This window comes from Protomyctophum parallelum (assembly GCF_964188405.1).
Source record: "Protomyctophum parallelum genome assembly, chromosome: 10".
In the NCBI taxonomy this organism is placed as follows: domain Eukaryota; kingdom Metazoa; phylum Chordata; class Actinopteri; order Myctophiformes; family Myctophidae; genus Protomyctophum; species Protomyctophum parallelum.
Window position 1 is genome coordinate 52,980,175 of NC_139704.1, and position 18,879 is coordinate 52,999,053.

Genomic DNA, 18,879 nt, shown 5'->3' on the forward strand with positions numbered 1-18,879 from the left:
CATTACGTTGCCTTTGGCCTTTGTTGTGCATACATACAGTATATGTTCTCCATGTCTTACCTGAGCTGAATGTCGGGTCACTGGAGCAGTTTACATCTACAGTGTAGTTGGAGCCACAGGTGATGTTTGTAAGAGTACAGTTGAGATCAGAGGACATGCAGGTGGTATTCGAGGCATGGCCTTGACTACTCCAGGCAGACACAGAGTACTGTACTGCCCCCTTGCTGGCAGACCAGGACACAACAGCAGTGTTCCTGATACAGTCAGGTGCTACTGAGACGCTGGTAGGAACACATGGCACTGCAAAGAGAGGACGGATACAGAGTTAAACATTGTACAGCAGCATTAATAATGAAGTAACAAGAAAATAAAAATGAATGTAGCAGGGCTCCAGACTACCATTAAGACAATTGTAAATTAAGATTTGAACCTGCAAATTATTAAGGGGAAACATGGCAATGTGTTATAAAATAAGATTGTTTTCTGAGTGGAAACATAATTTTAAATGAATTTACATTGTGTGGTAGTTAATTCATTTTTGCCTTCCTCCACTTAATCATTTAATTTCATGCATTCATCTATATCTAGATTTGAAGCCATTTAATAAAATGTAATCGACACCTAATTAAAACGACCCAACAGGTAAAAAGCAGCACTGCAGTGTTTTGTGGTGAACATCTTCTAACCTGTTTTTAGTTCCACAGCTGAACTTGGTTCTGTGTGACAACCTCTGTCAACAGCTACAACACTGACAGAGTCATTTTCACCACAGTGTAGATCAGTGAAAGAGCAGGAGGTTCCAACACTTGAGTTACAGGTGTGTTCGTGTCCATTATGTGCTGCTGCTGTTGCTATGTACATATCTGCTCCTGAAACATTGGACCAGGACACTGTGCTAACCCCACATTCTGTAGAAACATGAACATTACTGGGGGGGCAGGGACCTGGAGAGATGGAGGGAAGAAGTGGAGAGAAAGAACTGATTAAAAACAATGTTCCAAAAGTCTGTTGAAGACTGTTCAGATGCATAGCTTTAAGATTTTAAATCTTGTTCTCTCTGAATACCTGCAATGAAGTGATGATGAGTGCTGGGATTCCCAGCACATGAGTCAGTATATGGTGTCACTGTGATGGTATAGTTCTGGCCACAGTGCATGTTGTTGGGTATCTGACAGCTGGTACTGTTAGTGGAGCAGTAATGTATGTGTCCATCCTGAGCCACTGCAGTCACATTGTAAGATGTGGCACTGGAGCTTCCTACCCAGGTCACATGGGCTGAGTTGGTTAGTAATTTAGCAATCAAGTCACTAAGTCCAACCTAGGTTCGAATCCATTCATTCCAAATAAATATTTCAGAAGAGAACATGAATAAACCTAACAGGTCAAAAGCAGCATTAGTGTTTTTCGTGAACATCTTCTCACCTGATTTCAGTTCCACAGCTGAACTTGGTTCACTGTGACAACCTCTGTCAACAGCTACAACACTGACAGAGTAGTTTCCACCACAGTGTAGATCAGTGAAAGAGCAGGTGTTTGCAGTGCTTGAGTTACAGGTGTGTTCGTGTCCATCATTCGTGTCCGTTGCTGTTGCTATGTGCATGTTGGCCCCTGAAACAGGGGACCAGGACACTGTGCTAGCCCCACATGATGCAGAAACAGAAACATTACTGGGGGCGCAGGGACCTGGAGATGGAGGGAAGAAGTGGAGAGAAAGAATGATTATTCTCTTTCATTTGTGCTTCAATTGATCAAACAAAAGTACAAAACGTATGCTGAGCATCTTAATTAGTCTATCAAATTAGTCTGTTGGAGACTGTTCATATTAGTACATAGTCTTTAGTCGCATTAGTGTGGTTGCTAGAGGAAACACACTATTCTCGGTCCGAAATTCTTTTTCATATTTCACACACTGACTGTTGTCACTGTTGTCATGCTTCACATGATATCGCAATATATAATATTATATTATGTATTAAATATATAATGGTAAGACAGAATTCAGTTCCCAGTGGATTCCTCGTGACTTGTGTCAATGCAACCACACTTTAAATTTCCCCAAATTACACCTTTCTAGTTAGTACATATTTTGTTCTCCCTGTGTACCTGCACTGAAGTGAAGAGGAATGCTGGGATTCCCAGCACATGAGTCAGTATATGGTGTCACTGTGATGGTATAGTTCTGGCCACAGTGCATGTTGGGTATCTGACAGCTGGTACTGTTGGTGGAGCAGCCATGTATGTGTCCATCCTGACCCACTGCAGTCACATTGTAAGATGTGGCACTGGGACTTCTTTGCCAGTTCACATTGGCTGAGTTGGAACAAACCAGACTGGCACTAACACTCACTGGGGCACACGGGGCTGGGGAGAGAGATAGGTGGGGGGAGTGTTGTTATTGAGGATAAAATGTACACTTTAAGATGATATCCTAAGAAGGAAGGATCTGAATTTCTCATTGCTGAAATGTAACATAATTATTCAGGACCATACACACAATCTGCAGACCGCATACATCACTTGATGTATCATTCTGTGATTGTCCATTGTCACCACTAGGTGGCAGCAAAGCCTATACTTTCTTCTATATGTTGTAAATGGAGCTGAAATTAAGTGACAGTACTTCTCTCTTTTCTTACACTGTACCTTATCTGCGCACGTGTAGGCACGCGCAAACACACACACACACACACACACACACACACACACACACACACACACACACACACACACACACACACACACACACACAGTCGAGCCGAGATGAGGTTCCTGTAGTCGAGCCGTCCACAAACAATGGATTAAACCTGGTTCACATTATCGTTATCTAAAAGTAAACATATCAGAACAGAGATAGAGTTGGTAAACTTCACACAGGAATGTAAAATATTAAGTCAGGGGTGAAACAAGCACTTAAATCAGACTTAAATGAAAATGTAGTCCAGTCAACCCTCGTCCGCATGCGCAGTTCTGCTTCCGTAAGATTGCATTGTGAAAACATGGTCCTGTTTGTCTTCATGAGCTTTGTTAGGTTGTTTCATCCCCGGTTGTGATACCTTGTCAGTAATATTAGGCTAATAGGCTCTTCTACTGTATGATACAGTAGAAAAACGTAGAAATAATGCGCAGCTGAACGGTTCAATATTAGACTGACCAAACACACATACATGTAAATAGAAAATAGAAATGCGCAGCTGAACTCGTCAGAGTAAACACAACACAGAGAACTCTGAAATAAAATACCTCGTTACGTTGACCGCTATTGTTATTGTTATTATTACCCGTTTGGCCTCTCGTTCTTTACATTTACTTCTTGTTGTGGAAAACCCCGTTCTGTTCTTCTGGAGTTGTTGAAGTTCTCAGAATGTTGGAGCGTCTGTCCTTCCATGGCTCCACACTACAGCACCGCAAAATATAATAATAATAATTATTTAATGAATAACTAAACACTGACAATATAAGCTGCAAGTGTAGTTATAGTATAGTACAGCAACTATGTAGGCTATGTAGATAATGTAGTAATATATTATAGTAGTGTACAGACTCCTGAGTGAGACGAATTGTTTGCACCAGCTGTGTTCAATCAATCAATCAATGGTCGAGTGTAGTCAGAGATGAGTCGGTCATGAACGAACGAATCAAAATAACTAGTTATTTTTGGTGAACGAAACCGATCCGGGCACTTCCGTGAACGATCCGTTCTGCGTCCGTTCTTAATGACGGGGATTCGCCCGGCGGCTCTTCTCATTCAGAGCCTGGAAGGCGGGGCCTGCTCTGTTACTTTATTATGAATCATGGAATCACTATGCATTATGTTTTATGAGCTTATGACCATGAATGTTAGTATTTTAGCTGTTTTAGTATATTTTTATAGTAAGCATTTTAATGACAGCATTTACAAACTTTAAATTAATGTTTGTGAATTAAACTAGTATGTTAAATTCTATATAACTACAACTAGTAGTTTATATTACTTTAACTTTAAACCAAAACTAGTATTTATATTACAATGTAGGCATTTATCAGGCATTAATCCATTTATCAGGCTTTATCCAGTGATTTACATTATGCAAGAACAACACATTGTAATACATAAAATACATAGCCTAGAAATAGTCATATTATATTTTTAATGCTTATGAATATGTCATAAGCATTAAAAATATAATATGAATTATTCATAATTGTTTAATTTAAATGAATTAATTAATAATGATAGGTGGACAGACAATGTTGGAACTATGCACAAAAACAAACTTCACCCATTTTTTTTACTTGTAAAACTGTGATGCATTTCACTCCTATGCCATATAAAGTTAGGTGTGAATCCCTAGACTCCTTCAAACCTGCTCTCAAAAAGAGCACCCTTGGACAGCTGCAATGGACCCTGATGTTAACCAGTGTTGTTTTTGGCAGCAGATTTTAGTTTTAGTCAAAGTCTCTTACTCTCTCAATAGTTTTAATTTAGTTTCAGGCACATTGTAGTCACCTGGAATGTTTTAGTGTTAGTCTAGTTTTAGTTGACTAAATATCATAAGATTTTAGTCGACTAAATCCAGTTGATTTAGTAGACTAAAATGTACTTTGGTGAGCCGTGATGCCGTCGTAATGACTGATTTTACACTTGCTGAAAATAGCTGATCTACAAGTTCACGTGTTGCGCTGCGACACACGAGTTTGTAGATCTCAGCTATTTTCAGCATGCAATCAAGTGTAAAATGACTAATACTGGATCTCTCTTCCTATAGCATTTAAAAGTTTTTATCTGTTGACAAAATTGTTAGTATATAGTCATCAGTTTTAGTAATCATAGCTTAGTTTTAATTTAGTTTTCGTCAGTGAAAAAAGGTAGTCGATGAACATTTTTCGTCTTAGGGCCGATTCATACTCCTATTTTAGAGCCGAATAAAAGTCGGTTCGGCGCTGTAGAGCCTACAATGTGACGTCATTGGGCTTTGTAGAGCCTACAATGTGACATCATTGGGCTCTGTAGAGCCTACAATGTGACGTCATTTGGCTCTGTAGAGCCTACAATGTGACGTCATTTGGCTCTGTAGAGCCTACAATGTGACGTCATTTGAGGTTCGGGGGGGGGGGGGCTCTTTGGTGCTACTGAAAATTTCTGACGAGTCGAAATCATTTCGGCACTACAGCGCCGAAACAGCGGTAAAATAGGAGTATGAGTCTGAGTATGAGTCAACGAAATCAACACTGATGTAAACAAGTGTTTTTTCTGGTTTTATCGTCGTAGCAGTAGATTTTGTATTGACCTGTATACTACTATTGGTACGTGGTCTGCTCTTTCTTCCCTCTATGCTGAAAATAGACGATACACACTTAGGGATGTCAATGGCTAACCGGAGAGCCGTTAAAACAAATCTGAATATACTTATGGGCTTCACGGTTAACTTTAAAAGTAATAAATGTATGTTCCTGATGGTGTTATTTAGTTATGGAGAGATGTCATCATTCTAAACACTCAGGGAGGTGCAAGAGATATTTCTATGTCCAAGAGAACACTAGATAGATTACATACATTTTGGGTTAAAAGAAAATAAATAAAATCAGCAACCGTTAATTAAGCTATGGGGTAACCGAATGGAAAATGGAATAACTAACTAAATCTAAAGATGTAATGATGTTTTAGTCTGACCAGCTGAAGAGATCACACACACACACAGAGAGAGAGAGAGAGAGAGAGAGAGAGAGAGAGAGAGAGAGAGAGAGAGAGAGAGAGAGAGAGAGAGAGAGCGAGCGAGAGAGAGCGAGAGCGAGCGAGAGAGAGCGAGAGAGAGCGAGCGAGCGAGAGAGAGCGAGAGCGAGAGCGAGAGAGAGAGAGAGACACACACACAGTGTAATAGTGTATTCAGTAGGCTATGGCATTTGTGGACATATTTACCATCATGCTTCCTTCAATGCATGATGAGTGAGCAGGCCGCTTCTTTTCACCCGACAGCAGGGAGTTTCCCCAGTTGGACGTAGCGTGTGGAAGGAACACGTTATTCCAACCAGTTCCTTTCCCCTCCATCAGGCATCCCGGCGGGCCAGGGGGAGGCAGTACAGAATACAGAATTCTTACTGCGTGTTTTTGAGGGGCGCTAGCCCCTCCTATATACTGCTTTATGTCCCAACTCGTGTCACATTTGCCATTGACAACCCTTGACAAAGAAAGGAGAATTTACATCATGTGTGTCTGAGCAAATCGACATGTTACGTCATGATGATGTACGATGATAAGAGCGCCCCATGAGTGTCCCCGTGTCTCCCCGTGTCTAGGGGACACGGGGAGAACATGTGAGGGTACCTACCCTAGGGGACACGGGGAGAACATGTGAGGGTACCTACCCTAGGGGACACGGGGAGAACATGTGAGGGTACCTACCCTAGGGGACACGGGGAGAACATGTGAGGGTACCTACCCTAGGGGACACGGGGAGAACATGTGAGGGTACCTACCCTAGGGGACACGGGGAGAACATGTGAGGGTACCTACCCTAGGGGACACGGGGAGAACATGTGAGGGTACCTACCATAGGAGACACGGGGAGAACATGTGAGGGTACCTACCATAGGAGACACGGGGGGAACATGTGAGGGTACCTACCCTAGGGGACACGGGGAGAACATGTGAGGGTACCTACCCTAGGGGACACGGGGAGAACATGTGAGGGTACCTACCCTAGGGGACACGGGGAGAACATGTGAGGGTACCTACCCTAGGGGACACGGGGAGAACATGTGAGGGTACCTACCCTAGGGGACACGGGGAGAACATGTGAGGGTACCTACCCTAGGGGACACGGGGAGAACATGTGAGGGTACCTACCCTAGGGGACACGGGGAGAACATGTGAGGGTACCTACCCTAGGGGACACGGGGAGAACATGTGAGGGTACCTACCATAGGAGACAGTGTCTAATGTGGACTCTAATAATAATTGTAATAATTACCAGGCATTGTAGTGTCTACTGTTGACTAATAGCATTCCTGCAGCAGGATAAGGCTTTGTCCAACTCCTCCGTCAAAACAAACTTGTGTCAGAGCAGAGTGTAGGCGTAGGCAAAGCTGGGGTCCACCTGGGGAGGGAGACAGAGAGACAATTCAGTCATTCATCACGCTCTTAATCCAGAACGATTCACAGTAAGCAACAACAACAACACAATCATGGTAATACATCACATACATGAACCATAAGTACAAGCTAAGAACCTAACAGTGAAATATCTATATAATGAAACTATGCATATAAATATAGTGCTATGTCTATTGTCTACATAAAATGCTTTCTTAGTTACATAAGTTGAGTCTTTGCATGATAGAGACCCTAACAGTTATTAGTGAGATTATAACTAGAGTGAGACAGAAACAGTAATTACTCTAAGACAGTGGTTTTCAACCAGTGGTCCGGGGACCACCAGTGGTCCTTGGGTGGCTTCAAATACTCTTTCGAATTACCGAAAATAGCAGATCTCATCAAGCTAAAAACGCCGGGACAACGCTCCACACGTCCCAAACTCTTCTCCCTTCTGGCTCCAAAACTGTGGAATGCACTTCCCATTGCAGTCAGAACTGCAGCATCACTCCCAATCTTCCGCCGTAGCCTGAAAACCCACCTTTTCAGACTCCATCATGGCCCTTAGCACTTACCCTAAACCCTTAGATAGCATTTCTGTTGGATTATATAGCATTTGATACAGACTTATAGCATGTTATGTAGACAGCACTGTAATTGTATTGTATGTAGTCATAGCACGCCATAGTACACATATATAGCATAGTAGTAAAGATGTATAGTTTATATGTATAGTGTATGTATAGTTTCACTATATAAATATTCCACTGTTACTTTCTTAGCTTACGCATGTTTCATGATAAATGCTTTTTATGTGATGTATTCCCATGCTTTGTTCTTGCTTAAATGTAAGTCGCTCTGGATTAAGAGCGTCTGCTAAATGCCTAAATTGTAAATTGTAAATTGTCATTCTTTGAGGGCAGGAAGGCCATGAAATAAAACAAAAAAATATGAATTTAACTTAACACATTTTGGACTGAGGCCAATTCTAAAAACGCCTTCTAAAAACTGAACTAAGTTTTCTGGAAAAACTTCAAATTCAGCACGTTTGTGAAACAAGCTTGTATACATCTGCAAAACCCTTATTTGTATTGTAATAAGATTAGAGAGACCCACTAAGAGAAACCTGTGTGGAACGAGCTTCTTATTTATTTCTTGCCTTGATCTACGTCCTCTCTACTCTTCTCACTTCTCTAAAACACCCTGGACAACGCTCCACACGTCCTAGACTCTTCACCCTTCTCTAAAACACCCTGGACAACGCTCCACACATCCCAGACTCTTCTCCCTTCTCTAAAACACCCTGGACAACGCTCCACACGTCCCAGACTCTTCTCATTTATCTAAAACACTGAATAGCCTCTCTGTCCGAAAGAAAATACAATATATAATTGCTGTGAAGTTGCTTGATTAAGTATTTCATATTCATTTGATCTATTAAAGCCAAAGGCCATTCAACTTCAAACTCCATGTTGAAAACACACGTCTCTGCTTCTGGTGACTGATATTGTCCATATTGTCCATTAAACTCTAGACGGGCCTGTTGACTGATACCTTTTGGGCCTGCCCAAAAGTTATTAGTGCAGCCGCGCCCGGCAGCCGGCGAAAACTAGAGTTCTCAACAGGCCCGAAAATTAAGATATGCTGTCACCCAGGTGGATGCGTGCACGCAACCTCGAGGTCGCTTCTCGCCCTCAGGTGTCTTACTGGTATTGTGTGTGTTGTAGTGTGTGTGCGTATGTGTGTGCGTGTGTGTGTATACACCTGTACATATTCGGCCAGTTCAAAGTGTGCGGTAGCGATGTGACTCAATGGTCTATCTGTGTGTAGTCTGTGCGTGCCTGCGTATGAATGAATAAACTGCACTGACCGTAGCAGGCAGGCTCTGGGTGCCAGGCTGGGATCTGCAGGCTGAGCAGGGTCTGACGCGCTCAGAGTTCCATCCCACATGAGGCAGCAGGTGTCTGGGCTCGGCCTGGTAGAACTCCCCCGGGGGCCACGAGAGGCTGGCCAGGGCCTGGGAGTAGGGATGTCAATTATCAATTCAATCATTCATTGATCACTGATAGCCTTATCGATCGATTAACCAGTTAGTTTACATTAGACATAGTGAAGTCACGAAACTATCAAATAATTAATGTTCAAATGTTTTCTTGCAGTCAATGTTCAGTTCCCGCGTCACTCAAGTGTGAACAAATAATGTTCAAATGCAATATGACGCACAAAGAATGTTCAAGCACGCAACACCAATATCAGACTTAATGAATGTTCCCCACCTCAAATAAAAGAAACCAGTCAGTCAAAACGTGGACTCGTGGCCCATAGCACTTACCCTACCCCCTTAGTTAAATAGCATTTCTGTAGAGTTAGATAGCATTTGATACAGACTTATAGCATGTTATGAAGACAGCACTATAATTGCATTGTATATAGTCATAGCACGTCATAGTACATAATTATGTATAGCATAGTAGTATTATGTATAGTTTATATGTATAGTTTCATTATATAGATATTCCACTTTTACGTTCTTAGCTTACGCATGTTTCATGATAAATGCTTTTTGATGTATTCCCATGCTTTTTTGTTCTTGCTTAATGTAAGTCACTCTGGATTAAGAGCGTCTGCTAAATGCCTAAATTGTAAATTGTAAATTGACAGTTGATGCAGGTTGGCGTTTCTTCATCGAAACCTTCTGGGATGAAACCGGGCGTCGGACGAGCAGCCACGCTCCGTTGGGGAAATTACTACAACTCACTTCTTGGATTGTGTGAGTGACTAACCCACAGCGGGCTACAAACTACAGAACGTTTTTCTCTCACAAGCCAGAGGTAGGCTACACACGGACGCGAGCAGCGGACAGCTGAGCTGACAGCTGACAACAGCAAACTCCTCAAAGCGCGCGCCCGTTCCGTTCATTCATTCTCGCTCTCGTAGTGCGCGGGCATGTGACGTAGGGTAGTGTTAAAGGCACAGAGCGCCACAGTGTGTGTGTTTGTCTGTGCGCGCATGTGTGTGTGTGTGTGTGTGTCTGTGCTCGCATGTGTGTGTGTGTGTGTGTGTGTGTGTGTGTGTGTGTACCTGGCCTGTCGGTCTATGTTGGCCACTCGGAGGCTCTCCCAGCGTGAGTTGAGGAAGTTCATCTGCTCCCTGATCTCCTCCTCCTCTGTGAGGTTGCCCTGGGCGTCAGCTGGTAAGAAAAAAATAAAAAAGGTTAAGGAGGTTCTGGGTCATTCCATCTTCCACCTGGGAACACTGGCTGAATTAAAAACACACACAAGCTCGTAGCGCGGCACCGAGTGCCGCACTACGAGCTTGTGGGTCTGCTATTTTTGAAAAATCGCGAAAATGTGGCACAACTCTTTTCAGAGCGAACATTCTTAACTCAAAGCTTTGCTTCTGGGGGTGTCCCTGGAACAACATATTTTCAGATGGGGGTCGGTGGCCAATTACATATCATTTTTGGGGTCCTTGACATGAAATATGGAGCACCACTGATACAGAAACATAGTTATTTCAGAAAACTGTCAGAATTTAGAAGACATTCTTTAAATTTCGATGTCAGGCCTAAATGGGTTAAGGCCTGCCAAAATACATTGTTTTGTCAACAAATTCAACTGTAGACGAAAATTGCACAGCAGAATGAAATCAACTAAAATCTTGATATTCAGTAGACACACTAAAATGTTTTAGATGACAAAAATATGACCATTTTCTTATTCAAAGGACTATGAAATTTGCTGTCAAAATGAAGACTGGCTTTAAACACATCACTTACACTCCATCTTCAACAGTTTAGTCATTTATCGATTTAACGAGCGTCGACTGACTTACCGATAGGGTCTCTGCAGTCAGACCATGGGTCAGAGGTCACCGATCGGGTCAGTGCAGACCACGGGGTCAGAGAGGTGGGCAGGTTGACCGCGGTCACTCTGAAGTGGTAGACGGCGAGCGGCAGCAGGCCTGTGACAAAAATGATGGCGGCCGACCCCCATCTGAAAAGATGTTGTTCCAGGGACCCCCAGAAGCAAAGATATGAGTTAAAAGAATATATATTCAAAGATCTGCGCCACACTTGACTTTTCAAAAATAGCAGATCTACAAGCTCAGACAATTATTTGACAACTTTAGCTCAAATTACTTTGTAGACTGTTTAGAAAAATAATCTAATCACAATGCTGGCACAAATATGTTGGTCTTAAAGTGTATTTATACCTGCCAACCAGTGCTGCCCGTCTTAAAAATGTTGTTTCTTCCATATTCATTTCCAAAAGTAAAAAGATCAATTGCCTTCCGTCTGTTAGAAAAGTACTGTATTTGAAGGCCCTAGTCAAAGATATTGGTTCTGTTCTAGCCCTGAAACATGACTGTCATGATTATCATGACAGTCATGGCGCAACTGCAGCCTGTTTTACGCAATAGCTACATTTACAGTCCAAATGTGTACATAAACACTCAGATTCCAAATATAAAGTCCTCGCCACATGTGCCACGGGTGTTAGAAATGTGCTGGTACAGCGATTAGCATTGCTGCATCCCGCGTTGTTTAATAAAAAGCATTTTTATCCGAGCTGTTATTTTGCCATTGGCTTTCAACTACGCGCCCCTATCGGTCGGGAGGAGTGTGGCACTCTGTGTGTTCGATATCGGCACGCTGACAGCCCTGTCAATGCAGACTAATAGGGAGTGCGCTCCCGGTGTGCAACTGTGGATTTCCCAAACGAACCCCGTTTGAGAGTCATGTTTCAGGGCTAGTTACTCCATAGCTCTGGTCTAGCCCTCCAAGCAGAACCCAATGGTACTGAAGTTTCTGACATTTTGTTCGACCCAGTCCATGGGGTCCTGTTGCACTACTACCATGCCACATGGGACGCACCCATTTTAAAACATAAACAACATGTTTTGCGGCTCCCCGCGCTCTATGACGATATTATTCAGTGTGAGGCTTTCTGAATATGTGAAGTATAAGTATCCATACATGCCGCTGCGAATATCTCCTGTGGCGCGGAAGCCGTTAAGTATTTTTAATCTATGTTTGCCCGATTTGGAAGCTTGGATTAATCTCTTCCTTCCTTGTTTATTGACACCTCATTGTACCGCCTATCTGGCTAGCTAGTGGCGCTATAGCTATGACAGAGCAGATCAGAGGCAGGGACGTAGCCGCACAAGCCAACCGCACACCGGGAGGCGGTACAAAAAACGGTAAACAAACAAGAAGAAATAAAGCGACCAAATCGGTCAAACAAAGATTAAAAATACTTAGCGGCTTCCGCGCCACAGGAGATATTCGCAGCGGGATGTATAGCTACTTAAAGTTCCCGAATTCAGAATAACTCAAGCAAAAAAAGACGGTCACACGGCGCAGATTCAATCTTAGAGAGAATTTCTACTTCCGCGTCCAGGGATTTCCATACGAAAATACAGTAGTGAGCAGGGACCCAACATAAAACTCATCAAAATTTCAGAAAAGCTTTATGTAGGGTCCCGAAAGGGGCTAGCTCTGGTCCATAGCTCTAATGAAATGCAATGCATTAGAGCTATGGACCAGAGCTACTTACTCCACACCTTTCAGTTCAGTTCCAATACAGTTCCCAGTCTATCAAAGCCCTTCAGCACGTTGCATAAAACCAGACAGTTAAACTCATTGTAAAGCCACACTGTACCAGTTTACAAACAACCGTATCGGTACTCACTCACAAAAGGTTTGTTGTTTAAATCCCCATGCACTGCTTCTTGTTCTCCACTCAGTTACAGACCCGTAAGGGTCCATTTGTTACTCTGAATACTTTCAGAGTTACAGGGTGCATTTGGTTACAGGCAGCTACATGAGAATGGCGTCACGTACGTCAGCTGTAGCTCCCTGTGTTGTTTGTTGATGTAATCACTAGCAGGTGTGAAAACAGCCGACGTTCTGAGCTTAGTACAGAGTCACAGAATGATATAGGTTCACCGACTTCAATGTAACAAAACAACGCAACAAAAGCTGATTCTGACAGTTTATGACATAAGGAAAACTCGTTCGTTTATTTTCGTCTTTTAAGATAGATTTATAAAGTTACTATTTTAGTCGGAGATAGACTAAACTTACTAAAGCAATACTGCGGCGTTCGAGGGTTGCGAGGTTTCGTTTGTAAACAGAAGTCACAGACATTTTACACACTTCTTCTAAAGTGTCTTCTAAAATCTAAAGTGTCTCCCTCAAACACGTCCATTGTGTATGTTTTTAGTGACAAGCGGTCCAGCGGACGAGATCAAATCCATTTGTTTACATCCCCGTCGTTTCCAAGAGGACATCCGGGTAAACCAGTAAACTCTGACCTGTAACCAGCCCCAAGATGGTCCGTTGCTGCCCTCTAAAGGCCTGGCTGCATTGTCAGTTCTTGGATCGTCAGCAAGACCCAATATATCACAGAAGTGGTACAGTTTTGATTAAATCAGATCGTTTTGCAACACCAGTGATTCGGTCGGCTTCATACCTACCGGATCTTCTTTCTACACAAATTAGTCAAAACAAGACAAAGTTGACATTTTGTATTAAAAATAAAACCGCATGAGTTTTCCTGGTGTCATAAACTGTCAGAATCAGCTTTTGTTGCGTTCGTTTATGTGCTAAAAGAGTGACTTTGAGAGCTGTTTCCCCGCTACAATGGAAGTCAATGGACCCTATTTTTTATTTCTTAAATTGCTAACACAACGGAGCAAAATAACTCATGGAATGTAATAGTTTGCCCATAAGGTAAGAAAACTGCCCAAACCTCTAAAAAAGTGGTCTTGCCCTTTAAGTTCAAACTAGTTCAATCCATTAATACATTTTAAATGATATTTATTTAAGAAAATAAACACATTGTCTATTATTTATTGTATTAATGAACTAATTCGTTATAAACTAGATCTATTCATTAGATTGTTAAATTATATTTTATTACATTATTTGTTCTGCCTAGTTAAAGTAAACAAACATATTTGCAGCAGTATGTACTGTGTAGTATTACTGTATTTATTGTGGACATCTGAAACGCATAAGGCTGTCATTACTCTGAGTAACCACTAGAGGGAAGTGTTGGCCTAAAAGTGACAGTCATTAACAGTTTGTAGAAAGAGTTCAACACACGCTCTGATAACACCCAGAAAAGCATTATTAAAGACTTGTTTACATTGAGGTCCATTTGCATCAGAACATTTAATGACAATACAAATATAGAAACTGGATTTCTAAAGTTTTAAAGGAGTACAGAGTGATTTCCTGGAGGAAAAGTACCACAGAACAAGCCAATTTAAAAACAAGTCTTATTACTTAAAATTCAGTCTGGTCTTTGTGGTAAAAAAATGTAATACAATTTAAAATTGCATACAGTAATTTTACAATATTCAAACATTCATGTTTGGAGGCATGGCTCTGTTCTGGGAGATTGTCAGCATTAATATTAATAAGCCAGGTCATTCTGTAGAGACCTTGGGGTGAAAACCTTTGAATACCTGAGGCCTCCTTTTAGCCCATTTAGACCTGGTGAAACCTATACCTTATACCATTCATGCCGGGATCCACCCGTCTAAATAGTACCACTGTATTTATCATCCATCCTTATTATGAACCATTTGATCTAGGGGTAATGGACCCATAACAGACACCCGGGTATAAATGCAATAATTTATTAACAAGAAAATAATGATTTACAGATATATGGCATCATTAATAAAGCACAATCAACATGAAACATATTACTTTTATTACATTGTTTTTTTTACTATGGCGTCTTCTCTCGTGTATCATCAGATGTCCGGCTCCATGCCTCTCCTTGGAGGCCAGTTGGGTCAAAACACAGTTTACCACATTGTGACAGCTGTAGTGAGTCTACAGTCCACCTGCCTGCTGGCAATATAGCCTGGTTGTGATATGTAGATGTGATTGATATTTGTTTTTTTAAGTTATTCTATAATTACAATACAAAGTAATTGTATTTATTATTATTGTATTAATTGTATTTTATATATTACTATGTTATTACTAATTTTATGTATAACTTTATTACTAATTGGATTTATTTGATGTATTACTATGTTATTACTAATTTTACTTCATGCATTACAAATTGTATTTGTTTTATGTATTACTGTTATTACTAATTCTATTTTTTATACATTTATTTATTTTATGTATTAGTTATTACTAATTTTATGCATTACTATATTGATAATTTAATTTATTTTATGTATTATTGTCTACATTACTAATTATATTTATTTGATCCATTACTACATTTTATTTACTATTTTAATTTACTTTTATTTTACTATTTTAATTTACTTTTATTTTACTATACTCTATTTTTTTATCGTTCGTTTTATCCATTTATTTATATTATTATCTAGTTATTTATATTGGTTTATTATTGTATTGTTTATTATTTTCAAAGAGCCCTGATTGATCACATCTACATATCACCACTACCAGTCAGGATCTGAGTGACTCAGAACCCTGGTGACCTCCAGATGGAGCCAAACAGGAGACCAGCAACGTCCTAAAGAAAAGAAAGAAATGCTCATTACTACTTTGTTCATAAAACAATATTGATTGAAATATTTATTAACAGTTTGCAGAATTACAGTACATGCCAAGCACAAACTCAATACAAAGACTGTTAACTGTAAGTGGACGACCCAATTAAGCATTACACTTTTTTACAAGAGGGTCCACCATGTTCAATTCATCAAAACATTTAGAGACGTACAAATAAGACACTTCTATATAGTCAAAGAACAGAACAGGAATTCATCATAAAGGAGGTAAAAATGGAAAATAAACTTATACAGTGAGGGGGAAAAAGGGAGTTAAGGGATTCACGTCTTAATGACTGTTGGTAGGGCATTCCACATTTTGGTGGCATAGGAGTGAAAATAATTTAGTCCCTTGTTTGTGCCGAATCTGGGTTGTACGTTGTTCGTTGCACTCCCTCTGGTGTTGTGGGTGTGGACTTCGTTAACATTAAGGAAGTATCTAGACAGGTACATGGGTATCTTGGTGGTGTATCGAATCTTGTGGACCAGACCCATTGCAAGATGATGTACTCAGTCGTCGACCCTAAGCCATTCCAGCCTGTCAAAGTGGGCAGGGGTGAGGTGGGTTCGGGGGGTGAGGCCAAGTAGGAGCTTGACCAGTTTGTTTTGGGAAGTCTGGAGCCTAGTTTTAAGGGCCTTTGAGGTGCTGTGGTACCAGGAGGTGCATGCATAGTCAAAGAAACCTTGTACGAGGGCTCCTGTTAAGGTCTTCAAGGTGTTTTTGTTGACCAGTGAGGAGATCCTGTAAAGGAATCTTGTTCTTCGGTTGACTTTTTTGATTACGATGGTGGCCATTTTATCACCGGAAAGATAAGCCTCCAGGATGGAACCTAGGTAGGTAATTTCATCTTTACGTGTGATAACATTGTCACCAGCTCTAACCAAGCCATTTGCCTTGCTGAGATTACTATTAGATCCAAAGAGAATGGATTCAGTTTTTCCCAGGTGTAAAGATAGTTTGTTATCAGCGAGCCAGGTGCAGATTCTACCGAGTTCAGAGCTGAGGGCCTTTTCAACCTGCAGTTTGTTCCTGTCCGAGACTAGCAGTGCCGAGTCATCTGCGAACAGCAACAAGTTGCAGTCACAAGCTGATGTCATGTCATGATCATAGTGTGTGTGTGTGTTGTATAGTTACCTTGCTGTGATGTAACTCCAAAGGTGATCAGAAATAGTTGCTCCATTGGCTAGAAACGTGCTCTTCACCGGCATGATGATCTTGTTCCTAAAAAAAGTCTATAGTCAACCCTAACTGATTACAGAACATGATAACTAGAAGGATTTAGGCCTGTCACAATTACCTAATCGCCAAGTATTTGAGATACTTTTTTAGAGATAAGTCATAATCGTCTCCATGTTGAAAATGTTCATATATTTTCAAACATTTTAAAGAAATAATGGAAGCAACCGATCTACAAGCTCTAAATGTGTCACTTTGTAATTTACTTCTTTTTTAGTGTATAAAGTTATTGAATTATGCCATGTGCAGCTTTTTGTTTACAAAGCCTACAAAAGCCAAAGTTTTATTTAGAATGTTAGTATGACGACAATTAAATCGGCCATTATAAATCCTTAGATTCTGACAGGCCTAAACGGGTTCCAGTGGCGTCTACCGAACCTTCCAGCTCCGTCCGAGCCTCCCAGCGACCCAGAAGTCCACAGCGGAAACACCCGGGGAAAGCTTCGGATCTCGGGCATCGGCTGAGATCTCCATTCTAACAAAGAACGAAAGAGACACACCCCAAATTAGCTTTGCTGTGTGTGTGTGTCCTGTCACAACATACACATGTACTTACAGTAACGTTTAAGAATAGGGATCGACCAATTATCGGCAACGGACGATTATTGGCTTTTTACGAAGCCTAAAAAAGCCCTAACCCTAAAGCGGTTCGTACCGTCGAGTTCCTCACCGATGAGTTTCATGAGGTCCGAAGTCCTCCAGCGTCTACCCAGATCTCCGTCCTCCCATCCATCCATGGACAGACCTGCAGATCTCCATCTCTAGAGGCTCCAGCTGTGTCTACTATGATCTCCATCCTGAGAGAGAAAGAAATTATCCATTAGCTCTACAAGCTCACAACACGTTGCAACGCAGTGCGAGCTTGTAGATCTGCTATTTTTGCTGAACGCTCCCCCAGAATAGGGATGCTGGGGTTGAAGTGGGTTACAAAATGTCATTAAGACTTTGATTAGCTTGGAAAGCTGACAGACATTCAACCACAGTGCCACTAGGAGGCATCAACACATGTACAGCCCTCAACATCTTTTGTAATTTGTATTCAAGTGCTTCTAAAAGCAGATGAGATATTGACTCTCAAACTATTGTGCTTTCAGTCATTTAGATTTATCATAAAATATTTAAAACATTTGGATTACTGTAAATGATGGCATTCTTCGTGCCATAACAGAACAAAAGCAGTTATCCATCCTCAGAAACAAGCAAGAACTGTTCCTACTCACAGCTCATCAGAGTCCTCTGAGGAAGCCCCCAGGGGGGGGGGGGGGGGGGGGCTTTGGAACGGATCTCTGTCCAGGGAACATCAGCTCGTCTATCGATATCTCCATTCTAACAAAGAAAAAAAAACACACCAAATTAGCCTTTCCGTGTGTGTGTGTGTGTGTGTGTGTGTGTGTGTGTGTGTGTGTGTGTGTATGTGTGTGTATGTGTGTGTGCCCCCTGTCCAGCAACGGCGTTCCAGCGACATCCACCGCGATCTTCATCCTAACAAAGAAAGATTGATTAGAGTGACCAAGAGCCAGATATATATTCTATCCTGTCACAACATATATACATCCTAGTACATCAAACTTTTATTTATAGAGAACATTTACAAGCTCACAACACGTTGCAACGCAGTGCGAGCTTGTAGATCTGCTATTTTTGCTGAACGCTCCCCCAGAATAGGGATGCTGGGGTTGAAGTGGTTACAAAAGTGTCATTAAGACTTTGATTAGCTTGGAAAGCGGACAGACATTCAACCACAGTGCCACTAGGAGGCATCAACACATGTACAGTCCTCAACATCTTTTGTAATTTGTATTCAAGTGCTTCTAAAAGCAGATGAGATATTGACTGTCAAACTATTGTGCTTTCAGTCATTTAGATTTATCATAAAATATTTAAAACATTTGGATTACTGTAAATGATGGCATTCTTCGTGCCATAACAGAACAAAAGCAGTTATCCATCCTCAGAAACCAGCAAGAACTGTTCCTACTCACAGCTCATCAGAGTCCTCTGAGGAAGCCCCCAGGGG

The 18,879-nt window shown here is 41.3% G+C and overlaps 1 long non-coding RNA gene across 2 annotated transcripts; it reads right to left on the minus strand.

Annotated features, from left to right (window-relative positions):
* Window positions 1–15,481: 15,481 nt before the first annotated feature.
* Window positions 15,482–17,341, minus strand: LOC310865617. Of its 2 annotated transcripts, none has more exons than XR_014569842.1 (3): window positions 17,241–17,341; window positions 16,761–16,847; window positions 15,482–15,588 (listed from the first exon to the last, which is right to left on the minus strand). It is a non-coding gene; the product is annotated as an uncharacterized lncRNA (long non-coding RNA). The 2 variants fall into 2 exon arrangements; XR_014569843.1 differs by having other exon boundaries at window positions 16,761–16,858; window positions 17,241–17,338.
* Between the last annotated feature and the right edge of the window lie 1,538 nt (window positions 17,342–18,879).